General features: G+C 44.2%; 1 non-coding gene across 1 annotated transcript; it reads left to right on the forward strand.

Annotated features, from left to right (window-relative positions):
- Window positions 1–19,537: 19,537 nt before the first annotated feature.
- LOC126010541 (U6 spliceosomal RNA) lies at window positions 19,538–19,644 on the forward strand. Its single transcript, XR_007496565.1, has one exon. It is a non-coding gene; the product is annotated as a U6 spliceosomal RNA (small nuclear RNA).
- Window positions 19,645–20,484: the final 840 nt, after the last annotated feature.

Here is a 20,484-nt window from a genome sequence, read left to right on the forward strand (position 1 = left end):
AAATATCTCTCAAACATATTTCAAGCTCAAAAAGTCTTGAGTCACATCTGTTTGAAGGATGTGAAACTACCACACTAGAGAAAAAAAATCAAACAGCATGAATGTCAGATTTACACAAGGAAGTCCACAAAAGATCCCCTCTCCCCCAGTTAAAGTACAAGAGGTAGGGTGTTTGGCTTGTACACGGCCAACCAGGGTTCAATCTTGAGCATCCAATATGGGTCCCTTGAGCCTGTCAGGAGTAACTTCTGAACGAAGAGCCAGGAGTAACCCCTGAGCACCACCAGGTGTAGCCCCAACACAAACAAATAAAAAAAAAAAAAAAAGATTGTCCCTGCTCCCACCAAAAAATTCACATCCTTTGTCTTCGGGTATATTTTTCAAACAATTAAGTCCTCCTTCAAGGTCCAGCTCCAAGGCCAGAGAGATAGTGCAGCGATTAAGGCACTAGTTTGCACATGTACAAACTCAGTTTTTTCCTTGGCACTCATCAACACTACAAGAAATGATGCTTCAATGCAGAGACAGGACTGTAAGACTAATAGTAATAAGCACAGTCAGGGATGGCCCAAATCCCAAGCAAAAAAGATCCAGCTCCAGTACCACTACTATAAAACACAGAAAGCACAAAGATCCCTCCTGTATATACAGAAGGATAAAAAATTTACGGAGCTCTTCAGGGTTAAGAATCATATTCCTCTACAAAGGAATATTCTCATGCACAGAACAGTTGCCAATATATTACTAGAAGACTCTAATTTTTGCCCTTAAACAAATTCCTTCAACAGTCAAAGGGCCCTGATTGTGGAACTTAGTATCTCTATGCGTATATTCAATCCATTCAGCCCTGAGTCCATTGGCAAATAGCATTGTCTTTGGTTTTACAGATCATTACAAGCACAGGAGGTCTGAAGAGATAGAAAAGCAATGTTAATCCTACCTAAAAACCATATGCTACTGATGACAAGTCAAAAGAAGTTAGATCTGGCTGCAATTCTCAGGGTCTCACCCAAATTATCAACCAGAGCTAGTTAGCAAAATGGTTCTTGACAAAAAGAATTCAAAACATTGCTAGCAGTAGTTTTAGTTTTGGGGGGTTTGGGCCACCCCCTGCGGCACTCAGGGGTTACTCCTGGCTCTGCGCTCAGAAATCACTACTGGCAGGCTCAGGGGACCATATGGGACGCCAGGAATTGAACCCAGGTCCGTCCCAGGTAGGCATGTGCAAGGCAAACCCTACCGCTGTGCTATTGCTCCAGCCCCACTAGCAGTGTTTCTTACTGAACAATTCTGTTACCTTTTGCTTTTATGCTGATTCCTAATTTTAACATATTTATAAGCCACATAAATACATACAAATATATCTCCAAGATAGTGTCTCGGGCCGAAGCAATAGCACAGTGGTAGGGCCTTTGTCTTGCACGCAGTCAACCCCAGATGGACACCAGTTTGATTCCAGGCATCCCAAACGGTCCCCTGCCCAAACCTGCCAGGAAAGACTCTGAGAGCAGAGCCAGGAGTCACCCCTGAGTGGCAGGGAGGGTGTGACCCAAAAACCAAAATAATGTCTCACAAACTGACTCACAGAATGCATTAAACGGGTGAGAAAATAGGTTTTGAGAAATCCAGGTTCTTTAGCTGTTGATGAAAACTACTTTGAAAAGTACAGAAAAGACGGGTCAGAAAGATAACTCAAATAGTTTCTAGTTCTTGCACTCCAGTGGCCCTCAAACACTACTGGGAATAACCCCCAAACACTACGCTGGAAGTAGGTCCTGATCACCTGCAAGTCTGGTCCAAAAACAAAACAACAAATAGGGTGGGCTAAAGATAGTACAAGTTCTAAAGTGCTTTTGTTTGCATGCAGCTGACCCAAGTTTTGTTTTGTTTTGGGGCCACATTCGGCAAAGCTCAGGGGTTATTCCTGGCTCTGCACTCAGGAATTACTCCTGGCGGTGCTCGGGGGCCCATATGGGATGGCAGGGACCAAACCTGGGTTGGGTGAAGGCAAAGCCAACTTGCTCATTCAAAAGAATGTACTATCACCACTAATACAAATTTAAATCCTAACACGTATCTCCTCAATACTTGTGGAAGGAAAGTAAATACAAACTATGAGTAGACCTGAAAATTGTCAGGTGCCCCAACCCCAAAAGAAACAGGCCTTTAAGCTGGAGTTTTGAAGGTTTTTGTTTTGTTTTGGTTTGGTTTTCGGGTCATGCCTGGCAGGGCTCAGAGGTTACTCCTGGCTCTGCACTCAGAAATCGTTCCTGGCAGGCTCAGGGGACCGTATGGGACACAGGGATTCGAACCATCATCTGTCCTGGCGTGCAAGGCAAACGCCCCACCGCTATGCTATCTCTCCAGCCCCTTAAACTGGATTTTTACTGATATATAATATCTACTGTTTTGTTTTGGGGCCACACCAGGCCACACTCAGGGGTTATTCCTGGCTCTGTGCTCAGAAATCACTCCTGGCTGGCTCAGGGGACCATATGGGATGCCGGGAATTGAACCAAGGTATGTTCAGGGTTGGCCACATGCAAGGCATTAAATGCCCTGCAGCTATGCTATTGCTCCAGCCCCTTATCTCTTCTTCTAGCTTAGTAATATCCCATTGTGTTTATGTACCATAGCTTCTGAGTTTTGTTTTTTGCCTTTTCTGGGCCACACTAACAGTGCCCAGGGGTTATTCCTGGCTCTGCACTAAATAATTACTCCTGGCTGTGCTTAGGGGACCACACGGGATGCCAGAGGCAGAACCTGGGTCAACTGTGTGCAAGGAAAGCACCTTACTCATTATTCTCTCTAACCCCTGGACCACAGTTTCTTTACTTAGACATCTGTTTTTGGAGACCCAGGCACTGATCTTTTGTTATGAACTAGCTCTGATCATTTGCAGTTTTTGTTTTTGTTTGACATTTTGGTTTCTGGGCTACGCCTGGCATTGCTCTGGGTTTATTCCTGGCTCTGAGCCCAGGGATCACTCCTGGTGGGACTAGAGGAACAATGTGTTGCCAGGGATCAAACCCAGGTTGGCAGCATAAAAGACCATCCTTCCCACGATACTACAGCTACCGTTCTGATTCTAGTCATTTGTATCCATTCCATATTCTGTGTCTCTCCTGATCAGGATTCTCTCCCCCAAAGAAATCCTATTTCCTCCTTTCAGCTGGATCTGCTCTCAGCATAAGTATACACCCAGCCTCAAAGCTGATGCATGTCCTAGGGTCCTCAGAATAGCTACTCAATTTGGAAGAACTGCTATTTTGTTCAAAAAAGCAATGGTACAAAAACTATGCCACCCTGATTAGTTTCTCAACAAAATAGCAAATTCTAGAAGAAAATAAGATTTAGCAATCTCTACTTGTAAAGTCTACAATACTGTCAATTGAAATTTCTAAATTGATGGAAACATTCTCATTACATCAACCAATAGCCAATAATCATATATGGCTATTGAGCACAAAGGATATAACTTGTGAATGAAGAACTTAGGTTTTTTTGGGTAGAGGTGGGTTTTTGGGTCACACCCTGCAGTGCTCAGGACTTACTCCTGGCTCTGTGCTTGGAGATCAATTCTGGCAGGATTCAGGGGCCTATATAGGATACCAGGAATTGAAGCACAGTAAGCACCCTACATGATATAGTTATCACTTCAGCCCCAGGGACTACATTTTTTGGAGTTTTCTTTGGTTTGGGGTCTACATCCAGCTATGCGCAGGACTTACTCCTGGCTGTTATCAAAGGTGATGTTTGGTAGACCTTATGAGATGCCAGGGATCAAACCTGGATTGGCCACATATAAGGCAAGTACTTTATACAATCCCTCCAGGCCCTGAATTTTTGTTTGTTTTGTTTTGGAGCCACACATGGCAGTGCTCAGGGATCACTCCTGGCAAGTTTGGAGAACCATATTCAGCGCTGGGGATCAAACCCAGATCAGCCACGTGCAAGGCAAGAAAGAGCCTTACCTACTGTATTATTACCTCTCCAGCCCCATCAAACATTTATTTCCTCAAATTAATTACTGCAGGCCCACAAATTAAGTGGGTCCTAGACCTGGAAGAAATGAAAAAGATTAATCCTACTGTCAGAGAATGAAGAGAAATACAAACAGGGGCTGGAGTGATAGTATAGCAGGTAGCCCTGCATGTGGCCGACCTGGATTTGGAGCACAACCAGGAGTAACTCCTGAATATTACCAGGTGTGGCCCAAAAAACATACTTCAAAAATCTGGAGTGCGGGGCCGGGTAGGTGGCGCTGGAGGTAAGGTGTCTGCCTTGCAAGCGCTAGCCAAGGAAGGACCATGGTTCGATCCCCCGGCGTCCCATATGGTCCCCCCCAAGCCAGGGGCGATTTCTGAGCACATAGCCAGGAGTAATCCCTGAGCGTCAACCGGGTGTGGCCCAAAAACCAAAAAAAAAAAAAAAAAAAATCTGGAGTGCAAGCTTGTATGTATGCAAAGCCACAAAAGTTCAATTCCTAGTACTGCCTGGTCACTAAGCACCAACGGTTATAGTCCTGGTGGCGTTCAAGAGCAGCTGAGGTAACTCTTAACACCATCAGGTGCAAGCAGCATGCTATTTCCAGACCTGAACCCCAAGAATTACTGGGAAAATATTCCAAAAAAATAATGATTATGGGGCCAGGGCAATAGTACAGCAGATAGAGAGCTTACTATACACGTGGCTGACCCGAGTTCAATCCCTGGCATTATAAATGGTCCCCTGAGCCCTGAAAGGAATAGTTCCTGAGTGCAGAGCCAGGAGTCAACCCTGAGCACCAGTGGGTGTGCCCCCTCTCATAACCCGAAAAAGTACTGACAGATTGAGATAGATGGTTAAATGAAAATGAGAAATAATACAAGAGTAGTAAGAACTAAAATTCTGATAGGAAAATCAGTCTTATCCTGCATATCACTTAGCAAGTTACTTACTACACCTCACTGAGCTAATCTTCATATCTAACGCCTTGTTAATTTTTGTTTGTTTGTTTGTTTGTTTGTTTTTGGGCCACACCCGGCGTTGCACAGGGGTTACTCCTGGCTGTCTGCTCAGAAATAGCTCCTGGCAGGCACGGGGGACCATATGGGACACCGGGATTCGAACCAACCACCTTTGGTCCTGGATCGGCTGCTTGCAAGGCAAACGCCGCTGTGCTATCTCTCCGGGCCCGCCTTGTTAATTTTTTTAAAAGAAAGTTTTAAGAATCATAAAGATAATACGCTTAGGTCAGTGGACATAATCTGGTACTTGTGATCAATATTAGTGCAAAAACAGAAGTAGAATCCATGGGGTCAGGAGTATATAAAATAGCTTTAATCAGGGAAACGGTACCATCTGACAAACATATCCCGGGGCTGGAGCAATAGCACAGCGATAGGGCATTTGCCTTGAATACCAGGAGTGATTTCTGAGTGCATAGCCAGGAATAAACCCTGAGCATCATAGGGTATGGGGAGGGAGGGAGGGAGGGAGGGAGGGAGGGAGGGGAGAGGAGAGGGGGAGAGAGAGAGAGAGAGAGAGAGAGAGAGAGAGAGAGAGAAGGGAGGGAGGGAGGGAGGGAGGGAGGGAGGGAGGGAGGGAGGGAGGGAGGGAAGAGGAGAAAGGAGGGAGGGAGGGAGGGAAGAGGAGAAAGGAGGGAGGGAGGGAGGGAAGAGGAGAAAGGAGGGAGGGAGGGAGGGAAGAGGAGAAAGGAGGGAGGGAGGGAGGGAAGAGGAGAAAGGAGGGAGGGAGGGAGGGAGGGAAGGAAGGAAGGAGGGAGGGAGGGAGGGAGGGAGGGAAGGAAGGAAGGAAGGAAGGAAGGAAGGAAGGAAGGAAGGAAGGAAGGAAGGAAGGAAGGAAGGAAGGAAGGAAGGAAGGAGGGAGGGAGGGAGGGAGGGAGGGAGGGGGGAGGGAGGGAGGGAGGGAGGGAGGGGGGGAGGGAGAGAGAGAGAGAGAAAGAAAAAGAAAGAAAGAAAGAAAGAAGGAAGGAAGGAAGGAAGGAAGGAAGGAAGGAAGGAAGGAAGGAAGGAAGGAAGGAAGGAAGGAAGGAAGGAAGGAAGGAAGGAAGGAAGGAAGGAAGGAAGGAAGGAAGGAAGGAAGGAAGGAAGGAAGGAAGGAAAGAAAGAAAGAAAGAAAGAAAGAAAGAAAGAAAGAAAGAAAGAAAGAAAGAAAGAAAGAAAGAAAGAAAGAAAGAAAGAAAGAAAGAAAGAAAGAAAGAAAGAAAGAAAGAAAGAAAGAAAGAAAGAAAGAAAGAAAGAAAGAAAGAAAGGAGAGAGAGAGAGAAAGAGAGAGAGAAAGAGAGAGAGAAAGAGAAAAAGAAAGAGAAAAAGAAAAAGAAAAAGAAAGAAAAAGAAAGAAAAAAGGAACATATACAGAGACGATACAGAATGCCATCTGGTATTTTAATTTGACTAGCTCACAATTCATACAGAGTGAGTTTTAGTTTTCATTCTGTAACAGTTTAGAAATGAAAAAAGAAAATATATATACACACATCATTTATATATACACACACACATCATCTGTCAATACCATTCCAATACCGTCCAGTTCAATATAGTGGATTTAAAATTTAAACTAAAAAACTAACACACACACACACACACACACACACACACACACACACACACACACACACACACACACACACGAGAAAAAGAGGCGAGACACTTGCCTGCATGCAGCCAACCGGACTCAACAGCCAGCAGCCCCATACACGCCCATCAGGATAGAGGCAAAAAAGTAAGCCCTGAGCAAAATCTGGTATGGCACCAAAACAAAACAGGCAAGAAAAAAAAAACTCTGTTGTAGCAGCAAACATACACATATACATATGCAAACATTCAAAGGTCTGGATTTTTTTTCTACTTTTTTTCTATTTTTCTATTTTCTATAGCCACACCTCTATGAGTTAGCTACATGCCTTAATTACTGTACTACTTCTCCAGCCCCTTCTAAGGTCTCTGAAAATCTAGAACTTCTTCAAAACTTCCCCCTCAACTCCAACTTCTAGGTTTCTTCTAGTACAAAGGATGGCTGGGTTTGAGACTAAGAGATAGGTGGTTTTCCTGTATCTTTTTCTTGCCCAATCAATATTAGCTAGTGAAACCATATCCTCCCTTGCAATCTGGTTTGCATCCTACAAGCTAGTCAAGACCCAAGCAGATATAGAATACTTTTTTTTTGGACTTACTGAAAAAAAAAAAAAAAAAAAAGCCACATCTGCCTCTTGCCTTTCTAATTAGTGAATGGGGTACCACTTGCATCATTAGCTTTTGTTTCTCACAGGCAACCTAATAAGCCAGACACTTAAAGAATAATAGAAAATACATTTGAATACACGATATAGCACTACAAGTACACACAGAAAAGGCTGGATGGCAGAGCGTCTAGTCCTAGTTCCCTTTCTTCACCTATAATGTCAAGGTCACATTTTATAAACTGCAGAAAAACAATGCCCTTTGCCTAAAATCATTGTCCTAATGTGCAATCTTGTGGGGAGTGGGGGAGAAGTAGAGAAGCCAAGGATCCAGTGATTCTCAATTAGATAACCTATTGTACATACATATTTGCTCAGCTTAAATGCTACTTACAAGAAGAATCTATTTTCATGAAAACATTAGTAACTTCCATCTGATCAATCTACATTGTCTTTCTCGCAGCTTTTCATGTTTTCAGCTTTATAATTACAGCCTTGAAACCAAACGATAGGCAGAAAAGCCAGTGCAAGATGACATTTCAATTTTAAAACGCTTTTTAAAAAAAATAGTACACAGTTTCAAGGCTATAGACATAAAATTGGAAGGTTAAAGCAGTTTAGAAAGGTAATTTGGTTTGGTGAGTCAGAGGTCTACTATATGGAAATACAGTAGAAGCATTTCTTAGGAAACTGTATATAATGATGAACCGAACCTCTGACATTTTTTTCATTTATAATTTCTAGTTTCTGGAGCAACAAGAGGAACTTGATAATTCTTCACTCAGCTGGGAAGGAGGCTAAAGAAATTTCAAACTGTACACATATATAAGAAAATATAACAAATAAGTAGTTGCTATATATTTAAAGTTTTCTGTATGCCAGGCATTGGCTTCACACTTTACATTATAGGTTAACAAAGACTATTGTACTCCGGTAAGTGGAATCAGCCAAACAAGATAATTTCTATTCACAATTCTTTGGACTAATAAAACCACACCTTTATGTAGTGTGGGCTTTGCAACAACCAGATAAAACGGAATTTTTGACATTTCCAAGAACAAACTCTGACACTCCTACAACAGGACCTTAAGAGTCCAAGTAGAAATACCACATCTTAGATCAGACGAGTTCAAACCTTTTGAATATTCTAAGCTATCCACATTGGAAGGAGGTGCTTTATCAAACAGATCAATCCAAAATATAAAACATAAATGACTGGGCCCGGAGAGATAGCACAGCAGCATTTGCCTTGCAAGCAGCCGACCCAGGACCAAAGGTGGTTGGTTCAAATCCCGGTGTCCCATATGGTCCCCCGTGCCTGCCAGGAGCTATTTCTGAGCAGACAGCCAGGAGTAACCCGTGAGCAATGCCGGGTGTGGCCCAAAAATCAAAAAATAAATAAATAAATGACTAGGTAAAAATTAGCTTTTTGGGAGCCAGAGAGATAGCATGGAGGTAAAGCATTTGCCTTGCATGCAGAAGGTAGGTGGTTCAAATCCCAGCGTCCCATATGGTCCCCTGAGCCTGCCAGGAGCAACTTTTTTTTTTTTTTTTTTGGTTTTTGGGCCACACCCAGCGATGCTCAGGGGTTATTCCTGGCCATTTGCTTAGAAATAGCTCCTGGCAGGCACAGGGGACCACTGGGATTCGAACCAACCACCTTTGGTCCTGGATCGGCTGCTTGCAAGGCAAATGCCGCTGTGCTATCTCTCCGGGCCCAGGAGCAACTTCTGAGTGTAGAGCCAGGATTAACCCCTGAGCATGGCTGGGTGTGATCCAAAAACAAAAACAAAAACAAAATAGCTTATTTATTTATTTATTTTGGTTTTTGGATCACACCTGGCCGTGCTCAGGGATTACTCCTGGCTCTATGCTCAGAAATTACTCCTGGCAGGCTCGGGGGACCATATGGGACACCGGGATTCAAGCCACCGTCCATTCTGCATGCAAGGCAAACACCTTACCTCCATGCTATCTCTCCGGCCCCAAATTAGCTTTTTTAATAAAATTTTTATTTCCAGTAAGAGTGAAAGAATAAAGTTTTTGACTTGTCATTCCAAAAACTAACTGAAAAAGTGTCTTATACACCAAGAAGTTTGAAAATGATCAGAGTGCTTTCAGGGTCATGTCAGGAACTGCCCCATACTATGCTCAAGGGATGGTCTGATAGAACAGAAGAAGACAAATCCATTAATGAGAAACAGAGGCAGCCAAAGGGATGCCACATAAACAGGAGACTGTACCTTTCTCCTACTCTCCAAAAACTCCTACTTGAAAATGAAGCAATATGGATTGTTCCTTAAAGATATCCCCTCCCCCACTTGGGGCCAGAGAGATAGCATGGAGGTAGGTCATTTGCCTTGCATGCAGACGGATGTGGTTTGAATCCCGGCATCCCATATGGTCCTCTGAGCCTGCCAGAAGCGATTTCTGAGCATAGAGCCAGGAATAGCCCCTGAGCGATGCCAGGTGTGACCCAAAATAAAGATCATTTCCCCTTATGAATCAATTTTGGAAATGTATCCTAAAGAAAGAAATGCCAAAAATAAAAACAAAAAATAAGGGCCAAGTGATAGTACAGCAGGGAGGGTGCTCGTCTTACATACAGCTGACCAATGTTCAAACCTCAGTATCCTTTATGGTCCTCAATCCCTACTAGGAATAATTCCTGAGCATAGAGCCTGGAGTAACCCCTTGGCATCGATGGATGTAGCCCCCAAAGAGAAAAGTCAGGGAGACAGCTCAAAGAGCTGGAGTACACATTGGAACTCCAGTCTGTCCACAATAACTCATGGTTCCCTGAAGACCACAAGGGGTAACCCCAAGCAATATGCTAAAAGTAACCTCTGGGGCCCGGAGAGATAGCACAGCGGTGTTTGCCTTGCAAGCAGCCGATCCAGGACCAAAGGTGGTTGGTTTGAATCCCGGTGTCCCATATGGTCCCCCGTGCCTGCCAGGAGCTATTTCTGAGCAGACAGCCAGGAGTAACCCCTGAGCACTGCCGGGTGTGGCCCAAAAACCAAAAAAAAAAAAAAAAAAAAAGTAACCTCTGAGTATAAGCAGGATGTCACAAAACCAAATAGGAAGCTACCTACAAAAGTAACCAGGGGAAAATTATTACTTAAAACACTGTAGTTTAAAGGTTGTAACACAGTTGTTTCTAGCCTTCAATGTTCAACACCAATCCCACCACCAGTGTAACATCCCTTCCACCATTGTCCCCAGTTTCCCACCCTCCCCAAGCATGCACCCTCCACGCAAACAAAGCCATTTAGTTTCAACAAATGGTAATGGAGTATGAAAAAAAAAACCACCTCAGTAGCAAAATCTATGAAACTGCTATATTTCAGAATGGGGTCATTAAATCACTGTCTGGAGGTTTACCAGGTTTTCTGTTTCGAGTTGTGTATTGTGGTTTGTTTGTTTGTTTGTTTGTTTCTCCTTTCATATCTCATTTGGTATGTACTTACTGGGATATCAATATTAGGAATTTGGAGGAATACAGCCGCAAGCTCTAGAAATGTGAGCCTCTGTGGAGCTAGGCTTTACACGGTGGAGGCTGTAGGATGTGGCTGAGACTGCCAAGATTTCCAGAAGTACGAGGGGTGGTAGGGGGGCTGACTGCCTCCACTCCAAGAAAATCCCAGTTTTCAGCCTCCAAACAAACCAGTGTACCTGGAGCTTTTATTGGCTAGGTGTCTCTGCAGAGATTAGTGGTGAGGCTGTGAAGTCAGGCCATTGGCATGGCAGTGTCTGTGGTTGGTGTAAGAGCAGCTGCCAGGGCTTCAGCCTGTCTCCGCCCTAGAGCTTTAAGCTGCGAACTGATGTACCGATAAATTTTTGTGACTAAGCTGGCCTCTCACAATAGTTTCAATTATAGAAGAGTTTGAGTCTAAGGTGCTGGCTGATGTGCTAATATAGTATGTGGTTGAGGCTTATGGGGCTTCGAAAAGTACAGAGGAGTCAGGGGAAGTCTATTTGCTGCTCTGGGAAGACCCCAGAGTTTCCAGCATGGGAAATTTATTAACTAAGTTATTATATACTAAGTACTCAATGACATAACTTGGAAACATAATTGTCAAGAATTTACAGGGACTTGGGGTCAGAGCAATAAATAACATAGCAGGTAGGGTACTTGCCTTGCAATCAGCCAACCCGGCTTCGATCCCTGGCATCTCATATGGTACCCTGTGCCTGCCAGGAGTAACATCTGAGCACAGACCAGAAGTAACCCCTGAGCGCCACTGGGTGTGGGCCCCCCAAAATAAATAACTCCTTTCCTCCTTAAAATCCCTTAATAGTACTCAGGAATTCCAAGTCTGTTGCTTGAAGGAGGAGAGTATGGGACAGGGCACTGAATGCAAGATGACCCTGGTTCATTCCCCACCACAAATATGGTCCCTGAGGGCCACCAGGGGTGATGCTAGAGCACAGAGACAAGAGGAAGCCCTGAGCAAAGCCAAGTGTGGCTCCAAAACAAATAAAAATAATGATTAAAAGATATAAGAGAGGGCCCGGAGAGATAGCACAGCGGCGTTTGCCTTGCAAGCAGCCGATCCAGGACCAAAAGGTGGTTGGTTCGAATCCCGGTGTCCCATATGGTCCCCCGTGCCTGCCAGGAGCTATTTCTGAGCAGACAGCCAGGAGTAACCCCTGAGCACTGCCGGGTGTGGCCCAAAAACCAAAAAAAAAAAAAAAAAAAAAAAAGATATGAGACGGTATACAAAACTAATAAATAAATTTTGGGGTCTGGGTAGATGGCTGATGTAACGTGCTTTGTATGCAGGAGGTCAAGGTTTGATCCTAAGCACTGTGCCAGTCGTAGCCCTGAGCACCAACAGTGTGACCCTCAAAATAAAACAAATTCATGCACAAACACAAACACACACAGGCACATAAGGAAATGACGAAATTCATGACAATAATATAAGGAATATTAACATTTCGGGGCCAGAGAGAAAGCTAATGGACCAGAGTGACCGCTTTGCACGTAGGAGGTGCAGGTTCAACTGTTAGCATCACATCAATCCCAGGGACCCAAACAACCCACACAATGGGTGTGGTCAAAAGAAAGAGGGGAGGGAGGAAGAAACTGAAGTATATAAATGACTGATTTAGCGGAGCAGTATTAAGTGTGTTGTAAGTCATTTGTTATTTTCAATTTTACACCTCAGTTAATTCATCTGCAATATGGGAATATTGACCAAATTTACCAACCTATACCAAAGAAAGATTGTAGTCAGAATCACGCTAGTTCAGTACAGTGCCCTAACACACAGTGAGTATTCAATAACCATTTGCTCCCTTCCCTTAGGATATTACCAGAATGCCCTTTTAGAAACTCCCTAAGAGGCTCTGGATGGGGGTTACAGGGCCATACTTCCTGTGTTTTAGAGACAGCAACATTTGACCAGGTTGTGATACTGCCCACAATGAATCTCCAGGGACCTGGCCTTTCTTTTTACCCTCCCTAAAGCCACAATCTTCTTTGCTAAGGCTCATAATTCTAGTTAGAAATGACTGAGAATAAAGAGCTTCAGAAAAGTGGTACTTGCCCTAAATTACCGGGAAGGAAGTCAAACTCTAAAGCGTACACCAAGGAACACAAGGCCTTTTCATCATAACATATCCAAGCAAAAAAATAGTAATAAATTCGTTTGGCATCATCAAAACTTTGTAATGGGAGAACAGATCACTATGTGATCTGCAAACTAGCCCTGATAACTTCATTATTTGCTGTTGTCCAACCAGAGTCCACAGTTGAAAAAATGCTGGGGGGAGGGGCACGCAGAGCGATAGCACAGAGGCAGGGCGTTTGCCTTGCACACTGCAGACCTGGTTCAATTCCCCGCAACCCATATGGTCCCCATGCCTGCCAAGAGTGATTTCTGAGTGCAGCGCCTCTGAGTGGCACCGGCCCAAAAACAAAACAAACAAAAGAAATGCTTGGGGAAGAAGGAGAGGAGTCAGTTCTGAGTTTCCAAGTAGAAACACCAACTGAGGGAACTAAGCTAGCTTAATTAGGGTTGTGGAGTACATACTTGCATGCAGAAGACTCCGGTTCAAACTCTAGCATCACATAGTACCAGCACTGCTGGCAACAACCCCCAAGACAGCCAGGAGTAACCCCTGAGCACCGCTGGGTGTGACCCAAAAAAAGAAAAACTATTATTGGGGGCCAGAGTAAATAGCACAACGGTAGGGTGTTTGCTTGCTTTTTTTTTTTTTTTTTTTTTTTTTTTTTTGGTTTTTGGTTTTTGGTATTTGGTATTTGGTATTTGGGTCACACTGGCAGCGCTCAGGGTTTACTTCTGACTCTTTGCTCAGAAATCGCACCTGGGGGCCGGGAAGGTGGCGCTGGAGATAAGGTGTCTGCCTTGTAAGCGCTACCAAGGAACGGACCGCGGTTTGATCCCCCGGCGTCCCATATGGTCCCCCCAAGCCAGGGGCGATTTCTGAGCACATAGCCAGGAGTAACCCCTGAGTGTCAAACGGGTGTGGCCCAAAAAACCAAAAAAAAAAAAAAAAGAAATCGCACCTGGCAGGCTCAGGGGACCATATGGGATGCCGGGATTCCAACCACCGTCCTTCTGCATGCAAGGCAAATGCCCTACCTCCATGCAATCTCTGTGGCCCTTTTTTTAATTTAATTTTAAAAATATACATAATTTTGGGACTAAAGAGATACTACAATGGGAAGAATACAATGGGTGCTTGCCTTGCACACAGCCAACCCAGTTTCAATCCCCAGTACCCCATTTGGTCCCCTGAGCAAGCTAGGAATGATCCCTGAGTACAAAGTTTGGAGTAAGTACAAGGGAAAAAACTTTTCAATAAGAGTATCCCAAATTAAATGCTCACAGCTGTGTGTTGTACATCCCCCACCAACCTCTAGACACACACACGCACAACCGCTCGATAAGAATACCCAAACACACACATGAAACATACAGACATCATCCTCCTGAGACTGCGGGGGGAGGTGCTATTATTTCTGGTTCTGTGCCAGAGTTACCCCTGGCAGTACTTGGGGGCGGGGGCCACATACAATGTCAAAGATTCTAACTGGGATTGATAGGATGAAACCTATCCTTAACCTAGCTTTTTTTTTTTTTTTTTTGGTTTTTGGGTCACACCTGGCAGTGCTCAAGGGTTCCTCCTGGCTCTATGCTCAGAAATCACACCTGGCAGGCACGGGGGACCATATGGGATGCCGGAATTCGAACCACAGTCCATGCAAGGCAAACGCCTTATTTCCATGCTCTCTCTGGCCCTTAACCTAGCCTAAACCCCAATAATATCTCTGAAGTCCGAACATTCTGAGACTTTCAAAGGCAACCAGAGAAGTCTCCAGGGTCATCTCTCAAAAAATCTGTAAAGAGAAAGAAGGTGGCCTCAAAAGTGTCAATAAGCGGGACCGGAGAGATAGCATGGAGGTAAAGCATTTGCCTTGCATGCAGAAGGACGATGGATCAAATTCCAGCATCCCATATGGTCCCCGAGCCTGCCAGGAGCAATTTCTGAGTGTAGAGCCAGGAGTAAACCCTGAGCGCTGCCAGTATGACCCAAAACAACAACAACAACAACAACAGCAACAACAACAAAGTGTCAATAAGCATTGCTGGAAACAGGGTGGCAGTTGTGGGAGAGGGTCCAAAAGGAGGCAGAGAGTCTGTGTGTATGAAGGTCAGAAATCTAAAGAATTCAAGCAGGAAAAGGTATAAGCCAATGACAGAGTAACAGTCTACTATTGTGACCAAATTTGCCTCAAGTATCGAGTATTTATTTAAAAAGTAGTAAATACTGGGTGCCAGAAGTGGCATGCAAAGTGCACAGGACAAAAATCTGGAAGCTCAAAAAAAAAAAAAAATCTGGAAGCTTAGGGGCCGGAGAGATAGCATGGAGGTAGTATGTTTGCCTTGCATGCAAAAGGATGGTGGTTCGACTAATCCCGGCATCCCATATGGTCCCCTGAGCCTGCCAGGAACAACTTCTGAGTGTAGAGTCAGGAATAACCCCTGAGCACTGTCAGGTGTGACCCCCTCCCAAAAAAAAATTCTGGAAGCTTAATTTGGCATAACAGTATATACTGATGTGGTTCTGACAGTCTATGGTCTACAATCCCTGATGAGAGGGGAAGAAAAAAAAAACTGTTGACGTCCTAGAACGATACTCCAAAAGATATCTCTGGGAGATGCTTGCTTACCACAAGGTGAACCCAAGTCTGATATATGGTCCACCAAGTACCACCAGGAGTTATCCCTGAGCACAACTGGATGTGACCAAAAACAAACAACAAAAAAGTGGAGCTAGGCAAATAGCTCAACCGGTTGGAGCACATGCTTCGCATGCCCAAGGCCCAAGTTTGATTCCTTGCATTACATGATCCCCCAGCAACCCCAAGGGCAACCCAAAAGCACTGTTTAGGGAATAGGCCCTGAGCACTGCCAGGTGCAGCAAGAAAAACATAACTATAAATCAAACAGGTCGTTGGTGAAGCTCTACTGAAGCAGATAATGCGCTCCCGAAACTATATTCTCCCAAAATGAACCAAAATAAAATGAAGTACCAGATGACTTGTTGTACAGGTGTATTTTTAAAGTATTGGTTTTGTTTCTTTTTTTGGGGGGAGGGGGTTTTGGTCATATCCTGAGGCACTCTGGGGTTACTCCTGGCTCTGAGCTCAGAAATCGCTCCTGGCAGACATGGGGGACCATAAGGGAAGCCAGGATTCGAACCACCATCCGTCCTGGATCAGCTACTTGCAAGGCAAGTACCCTACCACAGTGTAACTCTCCGACCCCAAAGTATTATTAAAGTACAACTGTATTGTTAAAAACAGTAAGAAACTAAAAACGTTGAACTAAATTTTCAACACTAAAAATAAAACGGGCTGTCATTAACATTTTGGACACAACTAGAGAGATAGAGGCTGGAGAGATAGCGCAGCATAGGACATTTGCCTTGCATTCGGCTGACCTGGAGCAGATTGGGTTCAATTCTTGGCATCCCATATGGTCCCGAGCCTGCTAGAAGTGATTTCTGAGCACAGAGCCAGGAATAATCCCTGAGCGTGGCCAGATGTGTTGCCCCAAAACCAAAAATAAATACATTAAAATAAAAAGAGGAGGGAACTGAGTTTGAAAGCCTCAAACACTGCATATCCTTAAAAAAAAGAAAAAGAAAAAACTAGAGAGATATCTCAAGGGGCTCCTATGCTTTGCATGTAGGAAGCCTGGGTTCCATCCCCAGCACAACCATGAGCATCCCCTAAGGCCGAAGCCAGTGGTCAGAGTGAGCACTTGACACTTTGTGTGTGTGTGTGTGTGTGTGTGTGTGTGTGTGTGTGTGTTTTTGTGTGTGTGTGTGGTTTTTGGGTCACACCCGACAGTGTTCAGAGGTTATTCCTGGCTCCATGCTCAGAAATTGCTCCTGGCAAGCACGGGGGACCATATGGGACGCCGGGATTTGAACCCATGACCTCCTGCATGAAAGGCAAACGCCTTACCTCCATGCTATCTCTCCAGCCCCACACTTTACACTTTTTAATGCAGCCCTTCTGTGTGTGGGGTGGCCACTCCAGGAATCAGGACTCCGCTCCTAGCCTCTGTCAGTGTGTGCCCTGTGTGTAGCCCTGGCGGCCAGCTCCACACAGCTCTGATCAGAACCAAGGCCAATGTTCATATTAGTGTTTGTGACTTTGTCAGTCATTGTCAGGATGTAATTTTCTCTACATTGTATGGCGAATTTTACAGAATTTAATGTTATCGATAAATAATACTGTTCTAAGATTTTTGTTTATTAGTTGTGTTATTCGTATCCTCCCGACCAATGTGGATACTTGCATGCAGAATATTCTCAATAAAAACTAAAAACAGTGTACCATCCTATGTATTTTCAATTTTAAAAATGTGGCTCTCAAAATAAATTTCAATCGTGGTTTTGGCGAGATTTGGCTCAGTTGAAAAAAAAAAGTTGCCCACCACTGGCCTAAGCAATGCACCTGGAGTAGCCCTAGCACCACCACCAGGTGGCTCAAAAACAAAAACAAAATTAGGACAAGCATAGTCACTCTTCCTTCACTTTCAGGCTTTTTTTTTTTTTTTTTTGGTTTGGTTTGTGGTTTGGTTTTTGGGCCACACCTACGTGGTGCTCAAGAGTTACTCCTAGCTCTGTGCTCAGAAATTATTCCTGGGGGCCGGAGAGATAGCATGGAGGTAGGGCATTTGCCTTTCATGCAGGAGGTCATCGGTTCGAATCCTGGCGCCCCATATGGTCCCCTGTGCCTGCCAGGAGCAATTTCTGAGCCTGGAGCCAGGAATAACCCCTGAGCACTGACGGGTGTGACCCAAAAACCACAAAAAAAAAAAGAAATTACTCCTGGCAGGCTAGGGGACCATATGGGATCAAACCCAGGTCAGCCACAGGCTAGGCAAATGCCTTACCCACTGTGCTATCACCCTGGATTTTCAGTGTTTTCTTCAGTGATCACACATTTCTCATTTTAAGAGCACTAGATTCCTAGGCAGCTCACACCTAAGAATCTAAGGGCAATTCAAACACAAAGCTCAGAGCTCACAAAACTAAAATCTAACACAAGATAAATACAGGATACTTCTAAATTCCTCCTGCTTTTATTTATATGCAAGCACCTCCAACTGTGTTCCCCCAGGAAATGTCCCTGGGACAATGTTCTTAAATTGCCTTCCAAGCTTTGGAAAGGCTTTGGAAATACTGCCTATTCCCAGATCAAGAGTCCCACTGACAAACCTTAAACTAGTTTCAGAGAATAAATTCGTACTATTTCAAATGCTGTAGATTGCCAATAAATACTCTGTAATTGTTTATTAGATAAATACTTTATGAGAAGCGAATTTACTTTTAAATATTCTAAAAAGGGTTCCCACGATAGAAAAACCTTTATCTTCAAGTGTTAAATGTATTTCTTCATCTTAGTGGCACTAAAAGATAACTGTTTGACATCAATTAGCTCTGCATTCTGGTCAGTACATTTTAGATTTGATCTGTCAGCAAGAGAATATTTTTCTGTAGAAAACCAATTGTTATCTCCCACATTAGATGATTGATTAAGTTCTCTCTTCTAAAAGGCTGATTGGTTTCCTGGTGCCAGTAAAATGATTGATGAATATCTCAACTCCAGCTCCCTTTCTCTGAGCACGCCCCACCCCACACACAGACTTCGCCCTTCCCCCATGCATTGCTGGCCCTTTCCTGCTGGGCTCTTTTTTATAGGCCCACAGCATTTAAGGTTTTCCTATTTTCTCAAATGAGTCCGCAGGGAGGGGGGGTTAATTTTAAGAACTCTTCTTCTCAATCTTGAATGTGGTTTGCAAGTAATTAAGTTGTAGCTTGTTTTGGGGGTATGCATGTAATCTTTTTTTTTTTCCTCCCCTCATGTCTAAGTAAATTTTATTCAATAAAAACTATCTAGATAGTTAAATTTAAAAAAAAAAATTCGGGGGCCAAAGCAGTGGCACAGCAGTAGGGCATCTGCCTTGCATGCAGCCGATCCAGGATAAACTTGGGTTTGATCCCCCCAGCGTCCCAAGCCAGGAGGGATTTCTTCCTGGGTGTGGCCCAAAAAAAAAAAAAAAAAAAAAAAAAAAACAAATCCTAGAATTATTAAGAACCTTTACCCCTGTGCTATCTCTCTGGTCCCTGGCTCTATTTTATAGGTCTGCCCACAGAAATGTACATTGGTGGGATGGAGCCCACAACTTACAGTAAACATCTTATTCCTGGCCCTGTGCTCAGGGATCACTCCTGGCAGTGCTTTGGAACCATATGTGTTGCAGGGGACAGAAAAGGGTCAGCCACATGTGAAGCAAGGACCTTAACCTTTATATTATCTCTCTGGCCCAAGACAGGCCTTTAAAACAGAGCTGAAAACAGAATTCAGGCAAAAGCCAGGTCCATCAACCTGGGCCTTATAATTCTTCAAATCATGTGACTGGCCATCTTCCTTTATTTCCTACATGAATTGCTACCATATCTCTATTTTTTTTTTGTTTTTGTTTTTGTTTTTGTTTTTTTGAGTCACACCCAGCAGCACTCAGGGGTTACTCCTGGCTCTATGCTCAGAAATAACTCCTGGCAGTCCCTCGGGGGACCATAAGGGATGTCGGGATTTGAACCACCGTTCTATATGCAAAGCAAAATGCCCTACCTCCATGCTATCTCTCCAGCCCCATAATCTCTATTTTTACAGACAATGTGTCAGTGAATGGGTATGTGTGCTTTTCAATAAAACTTTATTTAAAAAGAAAAAAAACTTCCCTTTTTTGGGGGGGGTGGGTTGGGCCACACCAGGCAGCATTCAGGAATTCCTGGGTGCTGGCTTCAGCAGCACATATACTAAAATTGGAACGATACAGAGAAGATTAGCATGGCCCCTGCGCAAGGATGACACGCAAATTCGTCAAGCGTTCCATATTTAAAATAAAAGAAAGAAATCGCTCCTGGGAGGCTTGGGGAACCATATGAGATGCAAGGGATTGAACCTGGTCTGTCCCAGGTCACCCACGTGCAAGGCAAATGCCCTACTGTTATGCAATTGCTCTGGTCCCACTACCATAATCTATTAAACCACATTCCCACCTTTCTTGACACCTATTTGTTTCCCCCTCCCCCAAAATAATCACCTTCTCAGGATCAGAGAGTATAATGGGCAGGGTCTGTATCTTGTATGTGGTAGAATCAGGTTCAATTCCCAGCATCACATATGGTTCCCCCAAGCACCGCAAGGAGTAATCCCTGAGCACAGAGCAAGGAGTAAGCCCCAAGTACCCCCAAGTGTGGCCCAGAAACAAACCAAAAAAGAAAGTCACTTTCTCTATTGGATCTCACTATTTCACTTTCTTTCTTTTTTTTTTGGTTTTTGGGCCACACCCGGTAACGCTCAGGGGTTACTCCTGGCTATGTGCTCAGAAGTCGATCCTGGCTTGGGGGACTATATGGGACACAGGGGGATCGAACCGCGGTCCGTCCAAGGCTAGCGCAAGCAAGGCAGGCACCTTACCTTTAGCGCCACCGCCCGGCCCCACTATTTCACTTTCAATGGGTCACATCTGCCCAACCTTCTGAGGTTGGCTCTCTCAGGTGGCCAGCTTTTGTGTAAGAGAAATTTTAAAACGTACTAGGAAGAAAGTCATCTTTATCTTAATTGCTTTCTCCAACGCAATGAAGCAAAGTCATGTAGTTTATCTAAACACATTACAAGGAGAGCCACAGTTCCAGACAGAAACTATATATACTGTGGACAGAGAGATAGCACATTG

The sequence above is a fragment of the Suncus etruscus genome, chromosome 5 (assembly GCF_024139225.1).
Source record: "Suncus etruscus isolate mSunEtr1 chromosome 5, mSunEtr1.pri.cur, whole genome shotgun sequence".
Lineage (NCBI taxonomy): Eukaryota > Metazoa > Chordata > Mammalia > Eulipotyphla > Soricidae > Suncus > Suncus etruscus.